Source organism: Prunus mume, linkage group LG6 (genome assembly GCF_029339155.1).
Source record: "Prunus mume cultivar Tortuosa linkage group LG6, ASM2933915v1, whole genome shotgun sequence".
NCBI lineage: Eukaryota > Viridiplantae > Streptophyta > Magnoliopsida > Rosales > Rosaceae > Prunus > Prunus mume.
In genome coordinates this window covers 21,448,131-21,458,428 of record NC_142703.1, presented here as the reverse complement: position 1 = coordinate 21,458,428, position 10,298 = coordinate 21,448,131, and the positions used below count along the sequence as shown (strand labels likewise).

Genomic DNA, 10,298 nt, shown 5'->3' with positions numbered 1-10,298 from the left:
CTTTATAATTTTCTCAATTGGGTTCCTTGTTGTGCTTAATTTTGGGATCTTTGATAATGATTTTCATAGTTTTGAGTTGGGTTTTGTATGGTGGAAACCCACGAGTTGATATAATGAAATTATGGCATGATAATTTTTTTGCAAAGGAAGCAAACTCACGAGTTGATATAATGAAATTATGGCATGATAATTGCTTAAAAAAATCGCATGATAATGGATACCAAAGCCCTTGGCTTTATGCCATTATTAATGGAGATATATCTTGTAGTGTATTTTTTTTGGGATCTTTGAGAATGATTTTCATAGTTTTGAGTTGGGTTTTGTATATGGTGGTCTGTTATTCAGTTTACTTTTGGAAGAGAAGCACGTCGTGATAGGTTGTTCGAAGAGTTTCAAGTAGAAGACATTATTGTTGAGGGTAAAGATATGGCTACACCAAATTTAGATATGTCTCCGGAAAATATTGCACAAATGACCAACATTAGAGATAAGATTGCACAAGATTTGTGGCGTGATTTCACCCAAGGCTCTTGATTATATTATTGTAATTTTTAATTTTTATTATTATTAATTTTTTTCTTGTGTGTCAATGAACAAGTTTTTGTAATATTTGGTCTAGAAGCCAATGAATGTTTCAATCGACTAATTTAAACTAAGCCAAATGCATAGATATATCACTTTTTCTTAAAACTAACTTAATCCAAGCTCTTTAATTTTAGTAAAATAGATCAAACGATAAAAAACATGTTTGGTGTGCATAGTAAAAAAGGTGTTGGACTAATTACATACATAAATGTGTGAAAATGTTAGTTTAAAAAATAAAATAAAATCCTCTTACCGAACGCATATTCACTATTTTTTGTCATTTTCACAAATTACTGCCAGACGGGTTTTCACTGTTTTTGTTCTCTGAAAACAGTTTTTAACTAAGCTACCAGACGCGTTTTTATTCTCTGAAAATGCGTTTTCATTTTCTCGTTTTCATTCTATGAAAACATTCTCTGAAAATGCTCTCTGAAAACGTTACCAAACGGGCCCTAAGCATCCTATATTAAAGGAGTGTATTAACTTTGTTTTTTGGTTTTGTTAATAGTATGTCTGTGTGTGAGAGATATACATGCGGACGTGATATCTTTGAAAATGAAGTCATGAAATTTCTCGATATCTCTTGGAACTCAGGGGCCATTGAGTCGAATCCACTAATTCAGATGGGAACAATAAATCTACCAGAAGAAGTTAAAACTAGATCATGGTGGTAAAAATATATTGAATATTATGTATACTGCCAAGAGAACAGATGTAATGCAGATCTAGATTTGCTATAAAGTTTACATCTCTCGTAGTATTTTGAATCATGCTGTGTGTCTCCCATTCCCAGCTCAAGGTCACATAAGCCCAATGATGAATTTAGCAAAGCTCCTACATCACAGAGGCTTTCACATCACCTTTGTCAACAGTGAGTACAACCACAAACGCTTACTCAAATCCCGAGGCCCCTCCGCCCTCCACGTCTCCCAGGACTTCTGTTTCGAAGCCATCCCCGATGGTCTGCCCCCTACGGCCGCTGACGCTACGCAAGACATCCCGTCTCTTTGTGACTCCACAAGCAAGACTTGCTTAGGACCATTTCGCAACCTGCTTGCTAACCTTAGTCTTGACAAGGCCCTCCCACCGGTGACCTGTATTGTCTCCGATGGTGTCATGTCATTTGCCATCAAAGCCGGTGAAGATCTTGGAATTCCGGTGGCGCTGTTCTGGACTACAAGTGCATGTGGCTTCATGGGCTACACGCAGTATCGCCAACTTATTGACAAAGGTCTTACACCACTCAGAGGTACATGTTATGTTACATGAAAAATAAAGGGCACTAATTAATACAGTAAAATGAAATTTTGTGATATTATTATTTGTATTGGTTTGGTTGTTATATGAAAAGCAATTAAATTAAGGGACTCACAAATATTCATCGTTCACCCTCCTTTATTTTTTAATTATTTTTCATCTATTTATCCATGCAATTTTCATTCAGAAAAGCCTTATGAAAATGAGATTGAAAACTTAAAAAGATAAGATAGGAATTATAGAGAATGATGAGTATTGGAGTACCAAATAACTACTTCCGAGGAGGTCCGGACTCTATGTGTTTTCTACTACTCCTCCCTGTTTTCATCCTTATTTACATTGACATCCTCACAGTAATAACGTACGGATCCTGATGAGAGAAGAGCTATATATATATATATATATATATATATCAGTCCCATTCTATTGAGGAATCACTCAAATAATTTTATTGAGGGACATCCTTTAGGGTCCCCTACAAATTTTTTTTCAACAGTCCAAATCATCTATTTTTCAAGTCTACATTCATATATCATCCTAAAATAACTTTTATATGTATTTTGCTAAAATTTAACTAAAAAATAGAGAGCATGATTGTGGATGCTCTTATTTTTTTTAAATTATTTTTCATCTCATTTATCCATGCAATTTTCATTCACAAAAGCCTTATGAAAATGAGATTGAAAACTTAAAAAGATAAGATAGGAATTACAGAGAATGATGAGCATTGGAGTACCAAATAACTACCTCCGAGGAGGTCTGGATGCTATGTGTTTTCTACTACTTCTCCCTGCTTTCATCCTTGTTTACATTAGCGTCCTCACAGTAATAACGTACGGATCCGGATGAGAGAATAGATATATATATATATATATATATACAATCCCCTTCTATTGAGGGATCATTCAAATAATTTTATTGAGGGACATCCTTTAGGGTCCCCTACAAATTTTTTTTCAACGGTCCAAACCATCTATTTTTCAAGTCTACATTCATAGATCATCCTTGCAAAAAATTAAACAAATTTGAACCATTTTGGTATACAATTGTGTCATACAAAATCAATGAATACGGTGCTTCAAGAAAGTACTAAAATTTCAATAATTCTTGAGTGGTCAAATGATATCGGATTCAAGTGATTTTTTGTAGAGATGATATTTGAATGAGTATTTACAAAATATATATTTTGATTAGTGAAATACAATACAAAGTGGGTCCTTGAGGGTGTCCCTCAAATAAGCTAATTTGTGGGATCTCTCAATAGAAGCTCTCTGTATATTATATATATTGCTTTTATTGTTTTCTTGTTAACTTGGGGAGTGATATGGTTCTCATCTAACAAATTATGTGATGCTCTGAAGCCCACGTCGGTAATTTGTTGGGAAAGATGGCCATTACAATATGTACAAATATTAAGCCTATAAGAAAGAATTTTTATATCTTTGTTATTTAATTTGGGATATAGAAATGGTAAGCAGCTATGACAAATTCTATGTATGCTTTTTAGGTGAGGCTTCTCTAACAAACGGGTATTTGGACACCACGATAGACTGGATTCCAGGAGTGAAGGATATTCGTCTGAGAGATCTCCCAAGCTTTGTACGCACCACAGATCCAGAAGACATGATGCTAAGCTTCGCCATGGGGGAGGTAGAAAGAGCTTCCAAAGCTTCTGCTATCATCTTAAACACTTATGACACATTGGAATATCGAGTGTTGGAGGCTTTTTCTTCAATGTATCCTCCAATTTACACCATTGGCCCCAATCACTTGGTTGTGAACAAGATTGTTTCCCAGATCACTATATCGTCATCCATCGGTTCCAGCCTTTGGAAAGAAGAGCCTGAGTGCCTACAATGGCTGGATTCCAAGGAACCCGACTGGTTTATGTTAATTTTGGGAGCATTACTGTTATGACACCGCAACAGCTTGTTGAGTTTGCTTGGGGTCTTGCTAATAGCAAAAAGCCCTTTTTGTGGACAATTAGGCCTGACCTTGTGAAGGGTGACGCTGCTATTCTCCCGTCGGAATTTGCCCAAGAAACGAAACAAAGAGGTTTGTTGGTCAGTTGGGCACCACAAGAGGAAGTTTTGAACCACCCATCCATAGGAGGATTCTTAACACACAGTGGCTGGAACTCCACCATTGAGAGCTTGAGTGCTGGAGTGCCAATGGTTATATGGCCATTTTTTGCGGACCAGCAGACGAACTGTTGGTTCTCGTGCACTCAGTGGGGAGTTGGCTTGGAGATTGATAGCAATGTGAAGAGGAGTGAAGTGGAGAAGCTTGTGAGAGAATTACTGTCGGGTGAGAAAGGGAAAGAGATGAGAAAGAATGCCATGGAGTAGAAGAGAAAGGCAGAGGAAGCTACTGGTCCAAGGGGTTCTTCATTACTGAATTTGGAGAAGTTGGTTATGTTAGAATTCAGACTATGATCTGATTTGTAACTTGCATGCTACTAAATTCTACTGAATGAGCAGAGGTTTTTCACAGAGATTTTTCAGAGTGAGAGAGAGCTTGAAGAAGGAGCTGAAGGGAAATTCTGTTCTCATTTCTCACACACACACTGTGCACTCATTACAGCTGGAATAAGATATTCCAAATTACATCATCCAAATCTAGCCATCCATTCTTCTATTCTAAGATTAGATCTTAGCTGTCCACTTGGACTATAATCCAAGGGCTCACATTTAAATCTGTAAATTTAAAACTAAATACAAAATCATATCAGCTAAAGCACTTATATTTCAACACTCCTTCTAAGTGTTTAGCTGAGATCACTCCAAGCTTTCTTCTCAGGTATTCAAACTGATCTCTTGCTAGAGCCTTAGTAAAGATGTCTGCAGGCTGCTTTTCAGTTTTGCAATACAGTAAATCAATCTCTCCATTTCGCAAAGCATCTCGGATAAAGTGAAACCTTCTGTTTATATGCCTTGTCGTATGATGATGCACCGGATTCTTGGTTATGGCAATAGAAGAGGTATTATCACGTAGAATTGTAGTAGAACCCACCTGTTCTTCCCCAAAATCTGAGAGAACAAAGCGCAACTAGAGTGCTTGTGCAGTAGCTTCTGCTGCACTAACGTACTCTGCCTCTGCTGTAGACAAAGCTACACTACTTTGCTTGACTGAAGCCCAAGAAAACACACCTGATCCAAGATTAAATGCACATCCAGAGGTACTTCTCATGTCATCCTCACTCCCTGACCAATCACTGTCACAATAGCCAATGAGCCTTGCTTCTTTTCCTTTCTCATATGCTATGCCATAGTCAAATGTGCCTTGAATGTACCTCAGTACCCTTTTGGCTGTTCCCATATGTTTTCTAGTAAGTCCATGCATAAATCTAGCCAAAAGACTTGCTGCAAACATGATGTTTGGCCTTGTTGCAGTCAAGTACAACAAGCTTCCAACTATCTGCCTATAGATCCCTTCATCAGCTTGTTCACTCCCATCTTCCTTGGATAGCTTTTCATTCATTGCAAGAGGAGTAGCTACAGCTTTACAGTCCTTGAAGCCGAATTTGTCTACCAATGTCTTAGCATATTTCTTATGGTGCAAGAAAATGTAAGACTCGGTTTGTATCACTCCTAACCCCAAGAAATTGTGAAGTAAACCAAGATTAGTCATTTCATATTGCCTCATCATTTCAATTTTGAACTCCATCATCAAGGCTTTTGAGCTTCCAGTGTAGATAATATCATCTACATATAAAGAAACGATAATAATACCACTTTCTGCAGCCTTTACATATAGTGTTGCCTCACTCGGACTTCTCTGGAAACCCTGCCTTGGTGAAGTAAGAATTGATTTCTTCATACCAAGCTCTTGGAGCTTGTTTAAGTCCATATAATGCCTTCTTGAGTCTATACACTCTGTCCTCTTTGTTCTTAACCATAAAACCAAGCGGTTGATCCACATACACTTCTTCATGCAACACTCCATTCAAAAATGCAGACTTCACATCTAACTGAAACAGTTTCCACCCTTTTTGTGCAGCCAATGCCACCAATGTTCTAATGGTATCCAACCTAGCCACAGGTGCAAACGTTTCATTGAAGTCTACCCTTAACTTTTGAGAATAGCCCTTTGCCACTAGTCGAGCCTTGTTTTTCCGAACTGTACCATCCAAATTCAGCCTGGTTTTATACACCCATTTGACACCAATTACCGATTTATCACTTGGTCTATCAACCAACTCCCAAGTCTTATTCTTCTCTATCATTTCTATCTCATTCTCCATTGCTTTCTGCCATGCTTTATCCTTAATAGCCTCTTTAAAAGTCACAGGCTCGATAATACACAAGTTACATCTTGCATACACTTTTGCAATACTCTTGTATTTCAGAGGTGTGTGATCAACATCTTGTGATCCTGAGTCAGAATCAGTATACCCCCCTTCTAAAGTCTCTTCTTGACTCAGGCTAGAATCATTCGGTTCCTCTTCTCTCTCAGTGAGTGTCTCATTAATAGGTATTGAGATATCACATTCCTTTCGTGCACTCCAATCCCAAACAGATGCCTCATTGAATATCACATCCCTAGAAACAATCATTTTTCCTAATGTAATATTATATAATCTGTAGCCCTTTTCAGCTGTCATATCCTAGAAATATGCATCTTGTACTAGCAAAGTCAAGCTTCTGCCTTTGTTGATTTGGAACATGTGCATAGCACAAAGAACCAAACACTCTTAAGTGCTTAACTCCTAGCTTTCTACCACTATAAGCTTCAAATGGAGTTTTCTTGTCTAAGGCCTTAGTTGGACATCTGTTTTGAACATGCACAACAGTGTTTCCTACCTTAGCCCAAAATTCTAGAGGCATCTTCTTCTCAATCATCATGCATTTAGCCATCTCCATAATTGTTCTATTCTTTCATTTTGCTACTCCATTTTGCTGTGGTGAATATGCCACAGTTAGCTGCCTTTCCATTCCCATGTCTTCACAAAACTTGTTGAATTCATTAGTAGTATATTCTCCCCCCTTATCACTTCTTATTTTCTTCAATTTATATCCACTTTGCAGCTCAACAGTGGCTTTAAATTTCTTAAAGACATTAAGAACTTCTGATTTGTATCTCAAGAAATAGATCCAACACATACGAGTACAATCGTCTATGAAGGTAAGAAAATACCTACTTCCAGCTTTGGTAACAGCCTACATTGGTCCACAGACATCTGTGTGTACCAACTATAGTGGGATTGTGGCTCTGCTTGTTTTTTCTTTTGGAAAGGAATCTCTGCGATGCTTTCCAAAGGTACAACCCTCACACACTTCATTGACAGGCTTAATTTCTGGCAGTCCAAGTCCCATTCCCTGATCTTACAGTAGCTTCAAACTGGTGAAGTTTAATGCCCCATTCTTCTATGCCAAATTAAGGATGACTCTACATTTGCTCTTAATGCAACCTATAAAGTTGTGTGAAGCTTCAAAGGAAAGCTTCTATTGCCTTTCATTGTCACCTTAGTAACTATATTTGATAGAGAACTATCATCATAAATTTCAGCCTTATTGGCACCAAAAATCAGAACATATCCATGCTCCATCATTTACCCTACACTGAGCAAATTCTCCTTGAGACCAGCAACTAACAGGACCTCTTTGACATACCTTCTTCCCATCTTAGTGTCAACAACAAGATTTCCTTTTCCAACAACATCAACCAGTTGTCTTGTCTCCATTGCAACTTTCGCAGTTATATTCTTATCAACATCAACTAATACGTCTTCTCTGCTGCATCCGCTATCCAAATACCATACATCATCACATCCTTTTACACTAGTAGAGCCTTTATTACTTGCATAGAACATGGTTGGTGTGGATTCGGTCTGAGTAGCATAGTTGAGCTGTTGTGCTAGTTTCTTGTTGTAGCAATCTTTTGCAATATGCCCAAATTTATCACAATTGTAACATTTTGGTTTTCCCTTAAATCGACACTCACCAAAATGTAGTTTTCCATAGTGTTTACAGGGGTTTCTAGCTCCATCAGGTGGTTTATTATCCCACTTTTTGCCTTTTGTCTTCCAATTGTTTTGATCCTTAGAACCACTTTGACTTACACTATATTTTTTTGATTTGGGATTCACACTAAGACTAGCAAATGCTTTCTTAGTCTTATCTCCAGAGTGCCTATCTAGCCTTAATTCAAAACTCTTCAAAGAAGCTACCACTTCTTGTACCTCAATTTCATCCAAATCCTTAGAATGCTCAATAACAGAACAGATTGAATCATAAGCTGATGACAAACTGATTAGTAATTTTTGAAAAATCCTTGCTCTAGCTAAATCCTCTCCATAGCTCCTCATTTGGTTTATCAGATCAAACAGTTTGGTAAGATAAGCAGAAAGGACTCATCATCTCTCATTCTTGTATATTCAAATTCTCTACGTAGAGCTTGCAATTTAACACTTCTAACCTGTTTATCACCATGGAATTCCTTCATCAAGATGTCCCAAGCTCCCTTAGAGGTTTCTTCACGAGAAATTCGGGGGGAAATCTCATCAGACACTGCTCCTTGAATCAGACCCAGAGCTTTAGCGTCCTTTATGAGTAGCTCAGTGACGGTCATCTTCCCAGCACCACTCGATTCTTCATTTTCTTTCTTCTTTGCATCAGATTCACCAGCCCCCTTCGGATCTGAGCACTCTATTCCCTTCTCAACCAATTCCCAAAGCCCATGAAATTTGAAAATGGTTTTCATTCTTATGCTCTAGAACTCATAGTTATCACCTCCAAAGATCGGAGCTCTTAACTCTCCACCTCCAGACCCTGCCATGTTAGACCCAGATCTTCAAGAAACCAAGCTCTTCAAATCGCTTCTTTCTTCACAAATTCAATCGCCCAGCTAAACAATCGAACCTGGCTCTGAGGCCATGTTAGAATTCATACTATGATCTTATTTGTAACTTGCATGCTACTAAATTCTACTGAATGAGCAGAGGTTTTTCAGAGAGATTTTTCAGAGTGAGAGAGAGCTTGAAGAAGGAGCTGAAGGGAAATTCTATTCTCATTTCTCACGCACACACTGTGCACTCATTACAGCTGGAATAAGATATTCCAAATTACATCATCTAAATCTAGCCATCCATTCTTCTATTCTAAGATTAGATCTTAGCTGTCCACTTGAACTATAATCCAAGGGCTCACATTTAAATCTGTAAATTTAAAACTAAATACAAAATCATATCAGCTAAATCACTTATATTTCAACAGGTTAAAGATGTACTGCTGCAGCCATCAAAACCCCAGTAGCTGGAAAGATAATCAACCTTGGTCCAGGGGGTTCTATGTTGTTATTTTCTCACACCTCAACTTATGTTTTTTTCTTTTATTGTGGAATCAATTTTATTTTTTCATTTTTTATCAATGGCCGAGGGCTTTGAACTTTACAATTTGTTTTATAGAAAAGTAGTGTGTGCTCCCGTACTTACAAATCAGTGGCAAGTATTGCTATCAATAATCTTCGATGACCATACATGGCCCCACTTGAGCCCACCGATATTTTAAGCATTTGATACAATAATTGTTTTGCATTTGAGTTGTTTTTCTTCCTTGTTTAGTATAGGTTCACATTGGAAAAAACAAAGAGAGAGAAATTTGTAAAGAAGCCAAAATGGACAAAATTTTGGATTTCCTAGGAATCTTTTACATATGTCTTTAATTTGAAAGTTGAGAGTTTTTTTTTTTTTAAAAGCTTTGTTTTCAAAGTGAAATTTTTTTCTAAAACCTAAATTTACTTTTAGAGTATATCGAAAGATCAAAAGGCATCTCTCAAAACAAAACAAAAAACAAAAGCTCAAAAGCCAATATATGAACGATGTTGTAACGAAAGTGGTGGAGCCCACATAAAGAAAGAAAGGAAATAATATTCAAAAAGCTTAATGATGATGTTGGAGGTTAATAATGATGTTGGAGCTTAATGATGATGTTGGAAGCCATCCAATTTGCCCATAAATAGACTTCCCATTGCTTAGCAAAACACACTAACGGAGAAGAGAGGAAATAAAGGAAGAGAAGAAAGGAAGAGTGAGAAGAAAGAAGAGAGAATGTGAAATCTGAGTGTTAGTGAGTTCTATCTGAGAGAATTCTGTCAGTGTAAATACCAGAAGAGAAAATATAATTCTACTTTCAATATTCAGTGGTACTTTTCATACTCTGATTATTTTATTTTTATAACAAACGAAGACTTGATTAGGATACTTGTTGTAGTTTGAAAGCAAATGAAGTCTTTTTGTCGCACAATGAAAGTTCACAGTTTTGCAAAAGTCTTTAACAAAACATGGCAAGTTTCTCTATGAGAAAGTGCTTGTCGGGTTATTTCTAAAAGCACTCAAGCGACAAAAGTACTCGAGCGGATTTTATCTGAGAGTTGGGCCCCAAAAATAATTTAATTATTTTTTGGTTTTGCACAATAGAACATGTTTATTTTATCATTTCAGTTTGAATTTAAATTAG

At 37.1% G+C, this 10,298-nt stretch overlaps 1 pseudogene; it reads left to right on the top strand.

Moving 5' to 3' along the window:
* The first annotated feature begins 1,094 nt into the window (after positions 1–1,094).
* LOC103335942 (7-deoxyloganetin glucosyltransferase-like) lies at positions 1,095–9,095 on the top strand (annotated as a pseudogene).
* The last annotated feature ends 1,203 nt before the right edge of the window (positions 9,096–10,298 follow it).